General features: G+C 51.8%; 1 long non-coding RNA gene across 3 annotated transcripts in view; it reads left to right on the top strand.

Moving 5' to 3' along the window:
• LOC102547952 (uncharacterized) overlaps positions 1–16,213 on the top strand; it is a 36,217-nt gene that overhangs the window by 15,921 nt on the left and 4,083 nt on the right. Inside the window, exon 1 of one of the 3 annotated variants that reach the window (XR_015631484.1) lies at positions 8,028–8,419. The exons of 1 other annotated variant lie outside the window; for it this stretch is intronic. This is a non-coding gene — a long non-coding RNA (uncharacterized LOC102547952). Of the gene's footprint in view, positions 1–8,027; positions 8,420–15,385; positions 15,671–16,213 lie in introns of those variants that run through there. One more of the 3 variants, XR_015631482.1, reaches the window with a different exon arrangement.

Consider the following 16,213-nt stretch of genomic DNA (forward strand, 5'->3'; position numbering starts at 1 on the left):
ATCTAGAAGCCTAGAGCAGTAGATGCTCTTCCTTCTGTCTTTTCCATTTCCACCAGACAGATCCTTAGGGACAAGAGGGGACCTTCCCTTCCTGCCTAGTGTGGGCAGGAAAGCAGTGCTGGGGTAGGACCCCACAGGTAGAGGAGCCCCCAAGAGACAAGTCAGCACCGTGAAAACCAAGAATACCCTGCTCCAGACCCCTTCCCCCTTCCAGGCTCCTCCCCAACCCCACTTTGGTGCCAGGCCCCTCTCTCACTTTGCCCCTCTCTGACCCCTCCCCTGCCCAGAGACCGCCCCTCCTCCATCCCATTCCCCAATCCCACCTCCCATTCAAGCTGATGGGCTTGGGTAAGGGAGGGGAGCACCAGCCCAGTCCCCACAACCGCGGAGAATCGATCCAATTGTAATTGGGACTTGGAAGAGGTTTAATATTTAACTGGATTAAATATTTAAACAGGACAAGCTGGCAGCCAGTATGCCAGCCCGGAAGATGTGGGGAACAGGTCCTGAGATTGGAGCAGCCCCTCTGGAAAGGATACTCAGGCTCTGCCTCTATGTAAAGAACGGGCTCTCGGAGACTCCTTGGAGGAGTGTCTTGGCCCTGACTCAGGTAATCACTGGGCCTTAATTTGTGTCCCCGACTGAGCACAACAGACCCCTCTTCAACTCAGCCTATGACCCCACCTGCCAGTTCTCAATTCACAGCCGGCAGATGGCATAGGATGGGGAAGCACCCTGAGCTTGGAGTCAAGAGCACTGGGAGGTTTGAGTATTATTCTGGGTGAAGTCAAGGCCTTTGCCATGTACTCCAAGTCATGGTCTGTGTCCCTCTTATGACAAAGACGAACACCAGACCCCCCGCCCCATTATTCCCTCCCCTTCTTTCTGCAGACTAAGAAATGCTTTGTCTTTTGGAAGGACAGTCTGACCCCAAAGGTGTGTCCCTAAGAGATTACATAACTGGGCAGGACCCTACACCATCCTGGCCTCATGTCCCCACTCTGCAAGGTCCAGTCCCTGCTCTGTGGGGGAAGCTGTCCATCAGGTGTCCAGGACTCCTCTGGGCCTCATCACCTCTGCTAGATCAACTCCCTTTGAGTTAGAAAGCCACTATGGTTCCTGAAGTGCCCGCCCCTGAACACTTCCCCTTGCTTGCCTAGCAGCGGGGTATTGACTGTGGAGCCCTATCCTGACTATTGGCAGCTGCTTCTGCACCTCACACCTCATATGAACTGTCAACTCTGTGAGGAAAGAGTGAGCGGGTGGTTGCCCATTTTGATGTCTTAGGAAGACAGAGCCTGTATACTAGGCCTGGCCACCTGGGCTTGAGGGTACTGCGTTGGATCCCAGAGCGTGACCGGGGCTGAAGAAGAATAAGGGAGGGGAGAAAGAAGCTGGGAGAGCCCCGTGGGTATCAGGTCCCTGGGATGCAGACCTAGGTAACAGGTCACATGGACCTCCTGGCTGTGTGACCTCAGCAGGTGACTTTCACACCCAGCCTCGATTTTCTTCCACTGTAAGTGGGTTTGATAATCAGCTCTGTGTAGGGGAAGGCCAAGTGCTCAGCTGGGATCTCCATGCCTGGTGCCTGGGTCAGCTTCATAGGGTCTCCTGCCAAGGGAAAGACAGGCAAAGGAAAGAAAGGCAAAGTCAAGGGTGGCAGAAGGGAGGCCAGGCAGTCGAGGGAGGCTTCTGTGACTCCCCCCTCCCCAACTCCCAGTTTTCCTTAAGGCACCAGGCATCTGGGAGAAGGGCCTGACCCACATTCCTCAATGCTGCTGGCCCCAGCAGCTCACTCCCAGCATCTGGCTCCTTTGCACTTGGAGGTCAGTGCCTTTTATGGAATATCTGTCCTCGTTCTGGGCTCTGACCTTTGAGCAAAAGCCCAGCCCCAAGGTCTTGCCCTAGGGTGTCTGAGAGGCTACAGGAAAGGAAGGGAGAGAGAGCCCGAATCACATACAGGCAGGTGGGAGGGAGGCTGAGGAGAGACTCCAGGCTTAAAGGGGGGGTGGTGGCTCTGGAGGCCCCCACCTGCTCTTTTCTGTCAGGTGCTGGGCAGCCATCTAGCCAGGCCTGAGAATGGACTCTGTTCCCAGGGGGCCTCAACCAGTCAGTGGCCATGATGGGACAAGACCCAGGCATCTGGAGGCAGAGACTCACATAGGAGAGTTGCTAGGGTTAGTGGGGAAACTGAAGCAGAGTCCCTTGGGTAGGACAACATGATGGGTGGGATTGTGACATACACAGCAAGTAGGGGACTTGCCCTGGGACTTGCCCTCCACTGGCTTAGGGATGAGGCTAGGCTGTACTTATTCTCTGTCTTGACTGGTCAGCAGGCATAGGGGATGGAATTATGGTGTGTGGATGGGTAGGGTGGGAGGGTGGGTGAGTAGATGGTGGATAGGCAGTGGATAGATCCTTACCACTCTCGGCTAACCCAGGGAGTACCCAGATGTCGGTTACATTTACAGAACCGAGGCTAGCCAGCAAGCCTCTGTGCTGGGAACATGGGGACGAATGGTTGCCTGTCAGCTGGAATGCATGGTCCTGAGGGCTGAGGCTCTCTCCTCCCATCTGGATGAAGGATGAAGGTTGATAGACAGACAGATACACACAGAGCTGTTCAGACTTTCTTGGGTTTCTAAAGCAGGGAAAAAAGACCAGATGAGATAGATCTGAAAGGGCTACCCAAGCCACTGGCTGGACCACTGAAGCCTTACATCAAGCCGTGGCTTGTCCCTGAGCAGCAGACCTCAACCAGCTCAGGTGACACCAGTAGCCTGCTTTCAGTCACGTTACTGCAGTGTGTCATGGGTCACCTGGACTTGGTGGGTGCCTGCCAGGTAGACTGCAGTCTGTACTTTTCTGAGGAGACTCTTGTCACAAAGCTGATAAGCAGAGACTGTGGTACTCAGCTATCCCCTAGAGGGGCAGGGAGGACACCATGAGGCCTTCACAGTGTGTGTGCATTGGCGAACTCTTAGAATGTGCCTAGAAGTGCTCCCGTTGTATGGCCCGTGTGCCCGGGTGAGCATGTGGGTGCTGTGACCCTGCATGTGTGCGCATGTGTCATGTTGCAGCCCCACACCAAGGCCTCTCCCTGCTTCTTTGATCAGCTGCAAGGCCTGCCTGCTTGTGGCTGGTCTGCCGTCATTGCCGCCCCAGCTTCCTAATGAGTTTGCTCACAGTGTTTGATCCAATGTGGAAACTGCTTTCAGAATGAAGCATTAAGCTAAGGCCTAGCTAATTTCAGCTGCCAAGGTAGAGGTGGGGATGAGCCGGGCCAGGCAGGGCTGATGGAGAGGAGGAAGGAGGCTCTTCTCTGTGGGAACCCAGGTCCTAGTGGGGCTTGGCTTTTATTATGTTAAGATGAAGCTGCTGGAGTTCTGAGAATGTATGCCTCCCCCTGCCCCGAGGGATGTTGCATTTGCTTTGAAATCGACCACATTAGTGCAGAGAGGGTGGTCTGAAAGCTTTGAGGCTCCTTCACGGTTGGAGATGTGGGTGCCAGGTCTGTGAGGGAGGAGCCTCACCCAGGGTTTGAATCCCTGAGCGTCCCATATTTGTAGAATTTCTCCAAGCTTCCGAGTGGCCCTATGTAGGGGACTGCAGTTGGGCCCTAGGTATCTCAAGGAACAAGGTAGCTGTGGCAATCCGTCCTTTACCTTGTCCCGTCAGCCTCTGGGTCCTTCCTTCCCAGGGAAGGAAGTCTCCAGCCTATCTGTAGGCAGGAGAGTGTGACTCCTGCAGCTGGTATCCCTGTTCCTGGGTTAGACCAAGGCCAATGTTTAGGACCTCTGAGGCTTCTGTGACAAATGGCCAGGGACTGCAGACACCTGCTGCCCCAGCCCTGGAACCCAGAAGTCCTGCCCAGGTGGGACAGGTATTCACAGGTTCATTATGCTCAGATGAAACCTTCTGGTCTCACTTTGATTGTTATTCTGTTGTCATGCCCCGCCCTCCCTGTGCCTCCCATCTCTTAGGAGGACAATGTCACCGGACTTGGGGCCACTCAGATAATCCATGCGATGATCCAGGATGATCCTAGCTTAGGAGCTTCCAGCATAACGGCATCTGCTGAGATCCCTTTTCCGTAAGACCACATTCCCCAGTCCCAAGGGTCAAGCCTCACGCATGTCTTTTGGAGGCTGCTGTCCCACCATCCTGCCCTCTCACCCTCCCAGCATATCTCAGAGGCTCATTGGAAGTAAGTATGCAAGATGTCGCTCTCCAGCAGGGCCAGAGGTAGCCTCTGATTTTCAGCCAACATCAGTGAGGGGATATGGTCAGTCAGTCCTGAGTGCTATGACCACCATTACCTGGCAAGGGCAGAACAGGGTCAGTCATTTAAGTAGATTCTGGGAAACTGGAGGTCTTTCGGTTTCTATTCAGGCATGAACTGACTGTTTCTAAAAAAATCACACATTTAACCCTTGAGGTACTCCTGCTTTCAAGACCCCCCAAACCACGAATCGGTGACCACAGGAGAACTATACTTGTACGACCTCTCGGCTAGTGGTGTTTTCTGACCAAACACATTCCTACAAACTCCCATGGGGGCTGTACGCTTAAAAGCTGGCTTTTTGCTGCATATAGTGACTCTTTGAAGACACCAGAAAATAGATCAGGCAGAAAGTAGCCCCTGATCCTGGGTGGAGGCTGAGTGGGGGTGGACACTGTGGGCTAACAGGGAGGGGCTTGTGAGGTAACATGGGTTGATTTGATTTGCTGATGTGGTTGCAGTGGTCAGGCCAAGGCAGGGTTCTCCTTCATTGTTCCCTCTGTTGCTCAGAGAGGTCCCGGGCTGGGTGGAAACTTAGGATGGCCAACCCCACTGCCCCGAATAAAGAGAGACCTGTGACTGTATGTCCAAGGAACTGGGGAGGCCCTGCCTAGGTGACTGTGTCTCTTCCTCTCTCCCAGAATGCATCCTGCCTGCATCATAACCTCGCCCCTCACAGGCTCATCCTAGCTCTCTGTAGACATGTGGAGCCTGAGTGGCCTGGCAGGGAAGGTCTCCACAGAAACAGCCATGGTGACCAGCTTGTGGGCAGCTAAGCCAAGGGCCTTCTGACACTATCCAGAGGCAGTAGGCTGGCTAGAGCAAGGCTACCAGGACCTGCTGCCGGGAGGCTGGGTATCGGTTTAGACAAGGGAGGCTAGAGGCGGCAAGGAGACTCCTTCCACATGCAGCCTTTGGCTGCAGGGTCAGAGGTCTTGCCAGGCAGACGAGTGTCCCCATGTCAGCCTGTGCTCTGACGCTCATGCATCCCAGCTGAGAAGGTTCTTGAGAGCGGTGCCCTGGAGCACAGCTTCTGGAACCTTCCATTCATTTCATAAACATGTGGCCTGCACCCCTGTGTGCCAAGGGCTATGCTGGCTGCTGGGGGCAGGGTGCGTGTGTGTGACATGAACCAACTGGTCCCATCTGGGCCCCTGGGACTCAGGGGCTGAGAGGCTTCTCCGAGACACAATTTCCAAATCCCCAGGACTAGCTGGGTAATCATTTGTACACTGGCCACTGAGTCTTCATCCCCATAGGACCCAGGATGTCTGGGGCACAGGAGCGGGGCAAAAATTCCGATTTGTCCTAGGTTCCCCAACCCCTAGTTCCCACCCCTGAGATAGAGAGGTCAGGTCTCCTTAAACTGCAGTTCCCCGAGAAATACTGATAACTCAGCCCAGGATGGCGGTAAATGCTAGCAGGTCTCCTGCTCCCCCCTTAGACAGGCAGAGGCGTTGCTTGGCCTGGCGCAGCCGGGAGCTCAGAACACAGTGTTTGGTTTCCAGGGCTGCAGGCCTGGCAATGCAAATGTCGGCTCTGTTTCCAACAAACAGTCGGGCAGTCTGCAATCTGCCTGGAGGAGCCCAGAAACCCTGGTGAGACGGCCACGCCCACTGCCTCCTGTGAGTCAGCTTCAGGGCAGGGTGCCCACCCCCTTCATCCCCACGGTCACCTGTGGCCCCACTGCAGGTTTTATAAATGATAATCCGGCCACACACCAGGGGCCTGGGAGACCACAGTGAGGCCTGCTGGACCTGGATGGGTCAGCCTGTGCTTCCAAGGTTCTGCCCAAGGGGCCTCAAATTCTCAGGAGAGGGGGGTATGGGGGGGGGTCACAGCTTCTTCTCCCAGGATTAGGCTAGAAGCCATAATCTGAGGCCTGTCTTTACCCTAGGTCACCTGGCAGGAACAAACGTACCAAAGAACAACATAGTCTTTGCTCTGGCTTCCCTGGATGCTAGGTTCGGGCCAGGGGGGCAAAGGTTTTGAGAAGTTGTGGGCATAGACACAGCCACAGAACTTCTGACCATGCAACTGAGCTGGACTTGAACCCTTCTCATCTTTCTCTCTGCCCAAACCTGAAGGCAGGGACCCAGGATGCAGGATGCAGGAGCAGGGTCTCTGGGGTACAGAGGCTACTTACAGTTTCCACCCCCGTTAACTTTGACTCTTGTCTCTTGGGTACTAAGGTCTGTGATCTGTCTCTGGCCCACGGGAACTAGCAGTGGAAAAAAAGGTAGCAATTCTTGCTCTACATAGCAGGTGCTGACTGATTGCTACCTGGAGTTTGTGGGCACAGCCAGTAATGAGACACTCCATTTCTCCACCCTCACGCTGGCTAGCCCCTCAGACGGTGGCTTTCCTGGGATCTGTGGCTATTGCCATGTTCTGGGCCAGGTTCAGTAAGTGGTGTTTGGTAGGGATTAATTCTGGATGCTTAGATCTGCTGCTGAGGGTGCTTGGAGGGCATCCCAGAGGTTAAAAACCAACCAAACAATTTCACTCCATTGGGGGGGGGAGGCATGGGGGTGGTCTCTTGCCCTTATCAGCTGTATCAGTCCACAGCATGACTAAGCGTCTTTTCCTGGGACCAGCCTGAGCTTGTTGAGGCCTTTGCCCCCCCAAAATAGCCTAGCTGAGACCCTCACCGTGCTTCCTGTGCCCTTTGTAACACAGAGATGTTCAAGAGGTTGGACCAGGCCCCCTCTACCTGATGGCAGTCCCTCAAATGCACCCAACACAGGAAGGACAGACTGCCTCAGGACCTTTGCTTCTACTGCCCTTTCCCACAGTGCAGCACCTACCTCCTCCTCTCCCCTGTGATTTTCCTGTCATTACCCTCAGGGACCCACTGGTTCCTGAGGTATTCTTCCCTAGCTAGAGACGTTTCTGGGGTGGAATGGTCAGGAAGCAGGTAGAGCTGCTGTTCTAGCCCCGGTGGCTGGGAAAGTAGAGTTCACAGGTCATCCATCGAGTGCTGTAGAGTTGAGATGGGAGAGGGTCACCTCTGTCCCCAGAGCTCTTCACAATGGCTTAGATATGTCACACCAGGTCCTAGTCCTGCCTTGTGCCCAGTAGTGTAACCTCAAGTGGCAATGAGGTCACTTCCTGGATGGTAGGCAATTGCGTTTTCAACCCCCCACTGGTTGATGTCACAATACCTTTAATTGGAGCCTCACACCCATCCAGTGATCCTCAGATTGTCACACGGGCGGAGGGCATGCCACCCCTGGTCTAAAATTGGGTTTTCACTGCTCTGAGTTGTGCAATCTCTGGGGCCAATAGCTGCAGATTAGGCTAGCAAAGTCTGGGCACCCGTTTTCTCACCTAGAATAATAAAGACTGCCCATCCCCCAGGGCTCCTTCGGAGGCTTAAGTGAGGCCAAGGAGCACAGGTGGGGCAGGACAGAAACTGGGAGAACTGGATGCTGTGTATAGGGGGTTGGAGCCATAGATGTTCCTGGCACCCAGCAGACCTGGCTGAATCCCCTACTCCTCTTCCACTGAGACCGGCAACCCAGAATCCTCCCTGAGGGACAGAGACACGGGCCTGACCGGGGCAGACACTGGGGTGATTTCCCTCCACTGTCCCCTCCTGGCCTGGCCATCTGGGCCCACGGGCAGGAGTGCTGAGCAGAGACAGAGATGGCTGCGTGGGCGCAGGGGCTCAGGCGCGCAGGCAGGGGGTTGCCAGGCAACAGCCACGCGCATCCGGCGCATCTCCTGCACCGAGGGGCTGGATGAGCACAGGTTCCAGCCAAATGTAGGAGCTTTGCTTGCTGCTGGCTAAGCCCTGATTTTGCTTGGGGCAGCAGGGACAGGAGGGCTTCATGACAGCTCTTTGGTGCTCAGGGAGACCACCCTGGAGGGCAGTGACTATAGTCTGCTCCTCTCAAGCTCAGTTCTCAGCAGAGGGACCACGTCCGCTGAGCAGATGCTGTCGCTCGGATGTTGGGAGCAGAGACAGGATAAAACCTGACTCCATGTCTCCCACCTCCAACCTTGGTGGGGCACAGAGGCTTCTGTTAGACCGGAATGTCATTAGATGCTGATGTCTCCCTGCCTGGACCAGAGTGAAGAGAAACCCAGATAGGGCCCAGCCTACCCTGGGTTACCTGGATCAGGCCTCAGCAGGTAGCCTCCCTGGAATATGCTTTGAGCTGAACTCTGTCATGAGAAAACTAGGGTGGAAGTTTACAGCCCCTAACCTCTGTAGGTTTCAGTCTCCCCAAAGCATACAGGGCATCTAGGGTGGCCTCGTGGATCAACTAATCTAGGTAACCTAAAGCCCACAGATCTTGCAGGTAGTCAGAGGTGGAACCCCCAGGCTATGAGAGAAGCATGGGGCTAGAAAGCATGAACCTGAGCATGCCTGAAGTCTTCCAGGGGAAGGCAGTTGGGATTCCAGCTGACTGCTGTAGAAGTCAAGGCTTGTGGATATTACACATTGAATTCATAGAGAAGATCCGCAGCCCCTGTGAACCGAACTGTTCAATCAGGACCACTGGGGACAGGGCTGGCAGTCTGTCTGTGCACCTCCTATGATCCATCCGCTCTCCAGCCCAAGACAGTGGCCAATATTCCCCACACGTCCAGTTTTGTTGACATGAGACGTGTTCAGAACTGGACTCTGAGCCCTTTGTGTGGGTGGAGCTTGGGGCTGTAGCTATAACCTTCGCTGGGATGACCTCCCCCCTGCAACAGACATCACACCCTACAAGCAATGCTTTTCCCACCACCCATTTGGGAGCCTAATGTCCTCTCTGTAGCAGTAGAGGTATGATCCTGTGTGATCCTGGCTCCTATACCATAGTGATTCAATCTACTACCGTACCCTCATGTCCAGCAGGCTGCTCATCCCCCAGCTGTGGCTACCATATGTGATCGAGCAAAGCTAATCACAGTTCTGGCCTCTCTGTTCAACAAGGGCTGTGTCCCAGCTCTGCCAGCTCCAGACCTGGCCCTTTGCAGAGACAAGCAGGGGGAGATGGTGGGGCTACACTGTGGGTAGGGATGCAGTGTGGGTAGGAAGAACTTTCTGACGGAGCTGGCATTGAAAGAGGTCAATGCATCAGAACCCGTGGCTGTCCCTGGTTCCTACATCTAAGCTATATTGGGCAGTTTATCTCCAGGCCTCTGGGACTTGGTCAGCAAGCCCTGCTTGTCATTAGAAGGGAGCATCTGTAACCAGCAATTTTCCATGGCCTGTAGACACTTCTCTTTCCACGTAATTATCAAAGCTCCTTCCTTCTCATCTCAAGGCTCCTTCCTTCTCATCTCAAAGCTCCTTCCTTCTCATCTCCAACTGTGACATTTAAATCTTGTGAGTCCAGGATCCACTCTATCTCAGGGCAATGTCTAGAGCCAAGCCCCACCCCCATCCCTACAGCCCCTGTCCCAGAGTGATGCCTGCCCAGGAGGATATACAGAAATGCCAGCAGCTTTGTCTAGATACAGACTGGGCCCTGCTGAGACACCAGGGTTCTGGCAGGGCAGGATCATCCTGGAGAAACAAGCCTTCCCGGCTTAGGGAGGAGGTTTATCATCACTAAGCGCAGGGATCAGAGAAGCTTTGGGGGAATGTGATGTTTAATTAGCTACCCCCCCCCCTTGCTGGAAAGGTCTCAGGTATGTCTACAGTTGATGATGTATCCTTAGTGAGGACAGAGGATATCATCTCATCTCTTCTGCCAAAGGTCTTAGTGTCAGAGTTCTTCTTCTGGTGGTCCAGGGTGGCTGAGAACCCCAGAACCACTAGCCAAAGCCTCCTAAGAATTCTGAGGTTGAGAACTAGGATCTCAGGAACAGCCCCTAACATACATGCTTTCAATAGCTACTAAGAGACAGACGTGTGGTTGCACAGATACACACTCCCCAGGGCTGTCCTCTTTACATCCAGTATGTGTAAGAGTCTTAGATACCACGTCTGTGCAGACTTGTCCTGTGATCCTTCAGAACTCCCAAACTGGATCATGATGTCACCCACGGGATAGTGGCCCCAGCTAGCCCCTGAATCTGGGACCTGTGTTCAGGACTCTATCCCTCTAACCATTCTGCAGCCAGAGTGAATGCCTCCCAATGCCAGGAGCTCTTTAGCCATCTCCTCAATCCCTGAGGTAGAAGAAGCTAGGTACCTACTCTCCCTGAGCATCCCCCTTCCTGTGATGACTGTTCCTGCTCCTCTTCTGGGGTTCCACAGCCTCAACCATCGTGAAGACCCTCCCTGGGCTGTGTGTTCCAAATCCAACAACTTTGACCTTTCAGAACCACCTTGACTGGCCACCAAACCACCTGTACCTGGTTGTGGCTTCAGATAGTGGTGACTGAGGAGGGGGACCAGCCTGGCAGCTGCCTGACGAGACCTTGACTTTCTCTATGACAGTTTTCCCATCTCGAAAACCCCACTAGATCGCTCACACACCATTGAGGAGTTTAAAAATAACAATTCCTCACATATCCTGTTGGCTGGAGTTCAAGGTAGGTGATGTGTGCTCAATTGAGAGTCAGCTTTCTGTCATGTGACAGGCTCACCTTTGGAGAGGGTGGGGAGTTGTCCAAGGTAGGGACACTGAGTTTCCCAGGAGAGTGGCAGGGGTGGATTATTTTCTTTCTGGGTTCCCTGGGAAACCTCTGTGCATTCTAGGGCCCAGAAAACTACAGGAAGAGTCCCTTGTATGCTCCGGATATGTGGAAGGGTATCATCTCTCATAATTCTATATTTACATCCATTCTTTCTGTGTATGTATATGAGCTTATGTGTTCGTGTATGTAGTTGTGTGTGCAAATATATACACATGCGGAGGCCAGAATCAATGTCTGGCATCTTCCTTGGCCACTCTCCCATCTTATTTTGTGACAGAACTTCTTATTGGACATACGACTCATCAATTCAGGTAGATCAGTTAGCTAACAAGCTCCAGAGATCCTCCTGTCTCTGTCTCCCCAGAACTGGAATTATAGGTACCCAAGATTTTAGTTTGAAGTCTATTTTGTCAGGTATTAGGATAGCAACGCCTGATTGTTTGTGGATCCCATTAATGGGTTCTTTTCCCACCCTTTCCCTTTAAGGTTGTGCCTGTCTTTAAATCTAGGACATCATTCCAGAAACACGGATTTTGTTTCTTTTCTTTCTTTTATCTTTTTTAGAATTATTTATTTTATGTGAGTACACTGTAGCTGTCTTTAGACACACAGAAGAGGGCATCAGATCCTATAACAGATGGTTGTGAGCCACCATGTGGTTGCTGGGAATTGAACTCAGGACCTCTGGAAGAGCAGTCAGTGCTCTTAACCACTGAGCCATCTCTCCAGCCCTGGGTCTTGTTTCTTTCTTTCTTTCTTTCTTTCTTTCTTTCTTTCTTTCTTTCTTTCTTTCTTTCTTTCTTTCTTTCTTTTTTTTTTTCTTTTTTTCGGAGCTGGGGACCGAACCCAGGGCCTTGCGCTTGCTAGGCAAGCGCTCCTGGATCTTATTTCTTAATCCATTCAGCTTGCCTGTGTCTTTTGAGTGGAGAGTGGAGACCATTAGTATTTAAAGTTGTAATTGAAAGGTGTATGTTGACTTGCAATAATTTCGTCGTTTGTTTTGCTTTTGCTGTTTGTGTTCTTGTGTTTTGTATTTTATTAATTACAGGTTCATTTGTTTTTTTGCTAGAGTCTTCTAGAGGTGCTTATTCCTGTCTTTGCTTTGAAATATTGGTGAGTTTAACTTTCTGCTTAATGTTTTGCTGTTGTTGAGTGTGACTTCTTTTTTTTTTTTTTTTTTTGGTTCTTTTTTTGGAGCTGGGGACCGAACCCAGGGCCTTGCACTTGCTAGGCAAGCGCTCTACCACTGAGCTAAATCCCCAATCCCGACTTTTTAAGGATGTTTGGATCACGGAAGTTTTTCTTTATGCTTCAACTTTGATGGATAGTTTTACTGGGTATAGTAGTCTAGGCTTGCAGTCATGGTCTTTTAAAACAGAGAATGTATTGCTCTGGCTTCCAGAATTTCCACTGATGGGTTTTCCTTTGTATGTGACTTATGTTTTTTGTCTTGCAGCCTTCAGTGTTTTTTCTTTGTTCTGTATATTTGGTGTTTTAACTATGATAAGCCCAGGGGAGTTTCTTTTCTTATCCAAGTTGGAGTTCTGTGTACTTCTTGTATCTGTATGGGTGTGTCTTTCTAGTTTGGAGATGTTTTCTTCTTTTATATTCCTAATGCTATGGTCTATATCATTGTCCTGGGGTTCTTCCTCATCCATGCCTATAACTAGAAGACTTGATTTTGAAAGGTGCTCTTTTCCCCTCTATTCTTTGCTGTTTCTTTTCTTATTCTTTGCTGCTTCTATCTTGTTTGGTTCATCCTACCTGTCAGACTTTCCCTTGAGTTTTCTAACTGGGATATTGGGGTTTTCATTTCCATCTTCTTTTCTCTTGTGCTCCCTTCATTTCTTTATTGAATTTGGTTTTTACATCCTGAATTATCTCTGTCATTTCATTCAGCTGCATATTTGTATTTTCTTGAAGATCGCTGAGGTGTTTTTTATTATTCTCAATGTTCAATGAAGTGTCTATGTTATCTTTAAATTCTTTGATTTTTTTTTTTTTTTGGTTCTTTTTTTCGGAGCTGGGGACCGAACCCAGGGCCTTGCGCTTCCTAGGTAAGCGCTCTACCACTGAGCTAAATCCCCAGCCCCAATTCTTTGAATTTTTATAAAGTTTATGATTGTTCTTTTAAATTCTGTGTCTTGGGTTCATTTCATCAGAAAATGCTTCTCTAGGGCTAGTGAGGGTGATGGGAGATATGTTGTCTTGGTCATTCAAGCATTCAAGCTGGTTTTGTTTTTATGATCTCACCTAGGTACTGACTATTTCCTCCTCCTCCCTCCCCCCTCTTCTTCCTCCTCCTCCTCCTCCTCTTCCTTATCCTCCCCCTTCTTGGTTGTGTCTGGTGTGAGAAATCTGTCCTGCCTTAGATTGGTCCAGTACAGGTGACGCATGACTAGAGCTGGGCCAGGCCAAGCTGGTAGATGAGATGTTTAATTAGACCAAGCGAAAATGACTCCCAACCCATGGGCATGGAGCTTGGTCTATGGGTGCAGAGATGTATACCCGATGTATGAATGATCCATCTCAAACCTCATGTTTGTGTGGAAAGCATCTTTTCAGCCCTCCTCTCCATCCTTTGGTTAAGACAATGTACTTGCTCCCTTCTCTAGGGTAATGAGCTTCTAAAGTGGGTGGATGGGGTCTCGGCATCTCAGTGAGGCAACTCATTGAACTCATTGCTGTACTCAAGGAGTAGAAAGTTGGGGAGAAGGATTTGAGTCCAAACAACTTGAGTTACGAGTGACTGTCAGTCAAATTCTAGTGTTGGAGAAGGTGTTCATATCCTTGGCAGGCCTCTGGCCTCCAAGGCTAGTGGAGAAGGACACCAGGTAGGGAAGACCCACAGGTAGATATGTGAGAAGGTGCATGAGAAAGTGAGAAAGTGTCCCAACACAGGGGCTCTTGGGTAGTCTGGGCAGACAGGGGTGACTCTCAGTGGCAAAGTTTTAACCTTTGGTGATGGGGGACCCAGATCGACCCTCACCCTTGACTCCCCAGGCCTGGTGAGTACTTTCTCACTGAGATACAAGGTGTATGGCCTTTTGTCTTAGAATCAGGCCATGTTACCAGAATGTACCATGGCCTTCTGTGTCTCCTCTCTGGCTAGTGCTTGGGCTGAGAGAGGAGAAGCCTCTTCTGGTTTGTTCAAAGAACATCAAAGGCCATTTCCAGGTAGCACTCTTGCCTTACATGAGCAGCAGGCAGAGCTCGCTACTCAAGCACCCAGGCCTCCTGATGCCCGCACACACATCCCTTCCCACATCATGCTATGCCACTACCAGCCCACCAACTGGCCAATGGATTTGCTAAGCCCCAGCCCAGCCCAGGCAAGACATATGTCAGCTCCAAGCTAGCAGGGAGCCCCCAGGAACCACAGGAGCAGAGCAGAGAAGATCTTTTCTGGTGTGTGTGTGTGTGTGTGTGTGTGTGTGTGTGTGTGTGTGTATCTTGTAGGGCCCTGCCACACCCCAAGGTCACAGTCTTGAGGTTTCAGAACCATGGAGAATCAATTGTTTTTTTTGTTTTTTTTGGTTCTTTTTTTTGGAGCTGGGGACCGAACCCAGGGCCTTGCGCTTCCTAGGCAAGCGCTCTACCACTGAGCTAAATCCCCAACCCTGAGAATCAATTGTTTTAAGCCACCAAATCTATGGGGTTGGCCTAGAGTGTCTCTAGGAACTAATGTACTGCCTTAATGATTATCACTCTGATCTTTAACACCCAGACTATAGGATGGGAGATGGAAGTGAGGAAAATCCCAGGCACAGGCAGGATGGCATGGGAGGGCTGGAGGTGGACAGGTGTGCAGGACCCAGTGCAGACATGGGGTCAGAATGATCAAGGAAAGGACCGGTAGGAACGTGGTGGAAGACTGGGACAGGGAAGACTGGAGAAGAGCAGATACGAAGTGACCTTGAGGCTGGTAGTGTCTCCAGCAAAGCAGGCCCTGTGCATCTGGAGCCAGGGCACAGAGTCTATTCCTGATCAAGGCTGGCTCCCTGAGCACCCTCACTGTTGTTCAGAAAAGCTCCACTTACAATAATGCACAGTGCATTAGCACCAGGGAGGGGTCTGTTACCAGCCCGCCTTGGCCCTGGCGCCTTTACAGGCCCTTTGTGTTGGCTGCTGCTAGGCTATTTCAAGCCTGATCAGGGGCCTCTAGGGGGAGGCCTTGTTAATGGGGAGCAGCCAAGGCCACACCCCTGTGCCTCTGTGGTAGCTCCACCCTTCACCCTGGCCCTGCTCTGGTGCTGAGAGGCCCTCCCCATCCTGACTTGCTGTTTATGAGGCCGCACCTGCATTTAACTACTGTGTGTGTGCAGGGACCTCCCTGCCCTTTCAAGGGTAGATATTAGCCTAGTCCATGACTTGGGGACATGCCAAGTAGAAAGTGAGGTCCTTTGTGGGTCTGGGGGTTAGGGCAGTCCACTGCTGCCTTTAATCTTGATGTTCAGTGAGTACCTAGTACTCGAGGAGAACACCGTGGAGTCTGAGACTGGGGCTCAGGCTGGCTCTGTGGGAAGGAAGGAATGCAGGGAAGGGGCTCCTGTGTGGAAGTCAAGGCCAGATGTCTGGAGGCTGGAATGGAACCAGGCAATGAGGATGTGAATGGGGCCCGGGTGGTGTGGACCGATTGGGCGGGAGGGCAGAGATTGGCCTGCTGTTTCCTCCTGCACATAATGGGTGGTTTGCTCCCTCCTGGTTGAGACTTGAACTTTGAGTGCTTCTGGCTCCATCTGCTAAGTGGCTGGCTCTAGGCTGCAGCCACGGCTCCCAAGAGGACCTTTGGGGTCACAGCATGTGAGTTGACTTTCTTTGTGTCTATTTTCAGGGGCTCTTTGGACTAAGTGATGGGCGGAGCCCAGACCCTCTTGTCTATTTCTGTCCTTGGGTGGTGGGCAGAAAAGAGCTGGGCTAGGCTTCTAGACCAGCACCATTCATGGGCCTGACCTCTCCCAGATACACTTGGCAGGGATCCCTGGGTGTCCTGACTTCAAGGTAGTACTGTCCCCTTTATCTGCCATCTCCTCCTAGGGCAGAGCCAGAGGATAGGGGAACCAGAACCAGGGCATCAGGAGAGGCTGGGACAGTAGGGGGGACCCTGCCATCCCAGCCTGTTCTTAGCACCTGCCCTCCAAACGACCCTCAGTCCCTTATCTCTCACCAGCACAGCCCTAATCGGCTCTGCTGTGACAGCATCTTTAGGAAGGCGCAGGGCCTCTTAACATCACTGGGGCTGAGAACTCCCAGTGCTTCCCCATCCCCCTCAGCTAAGATAGTCAAGGTCACAGGGCTGCTGTCCCTGCTGGAACCAAAGGCGTGCCTAGCCAGTGTGGTGACTAG

The sequence above is a fragment of the Rattus norvegicus genome, chromosome 10 (assembly GCF_021556685.1).
Source record: "Rattus norvegicus strain SHRSP/BbbUtx chromosome 10, alternate assembly SHRSP_T2T, whole genome shotgun sequence".
Lineage (NCBI taxonomy): Eukaryota > Metazoa > Chordata > Mammalia > Rodentia > Muridae > Rattus > Rattus norvegicus.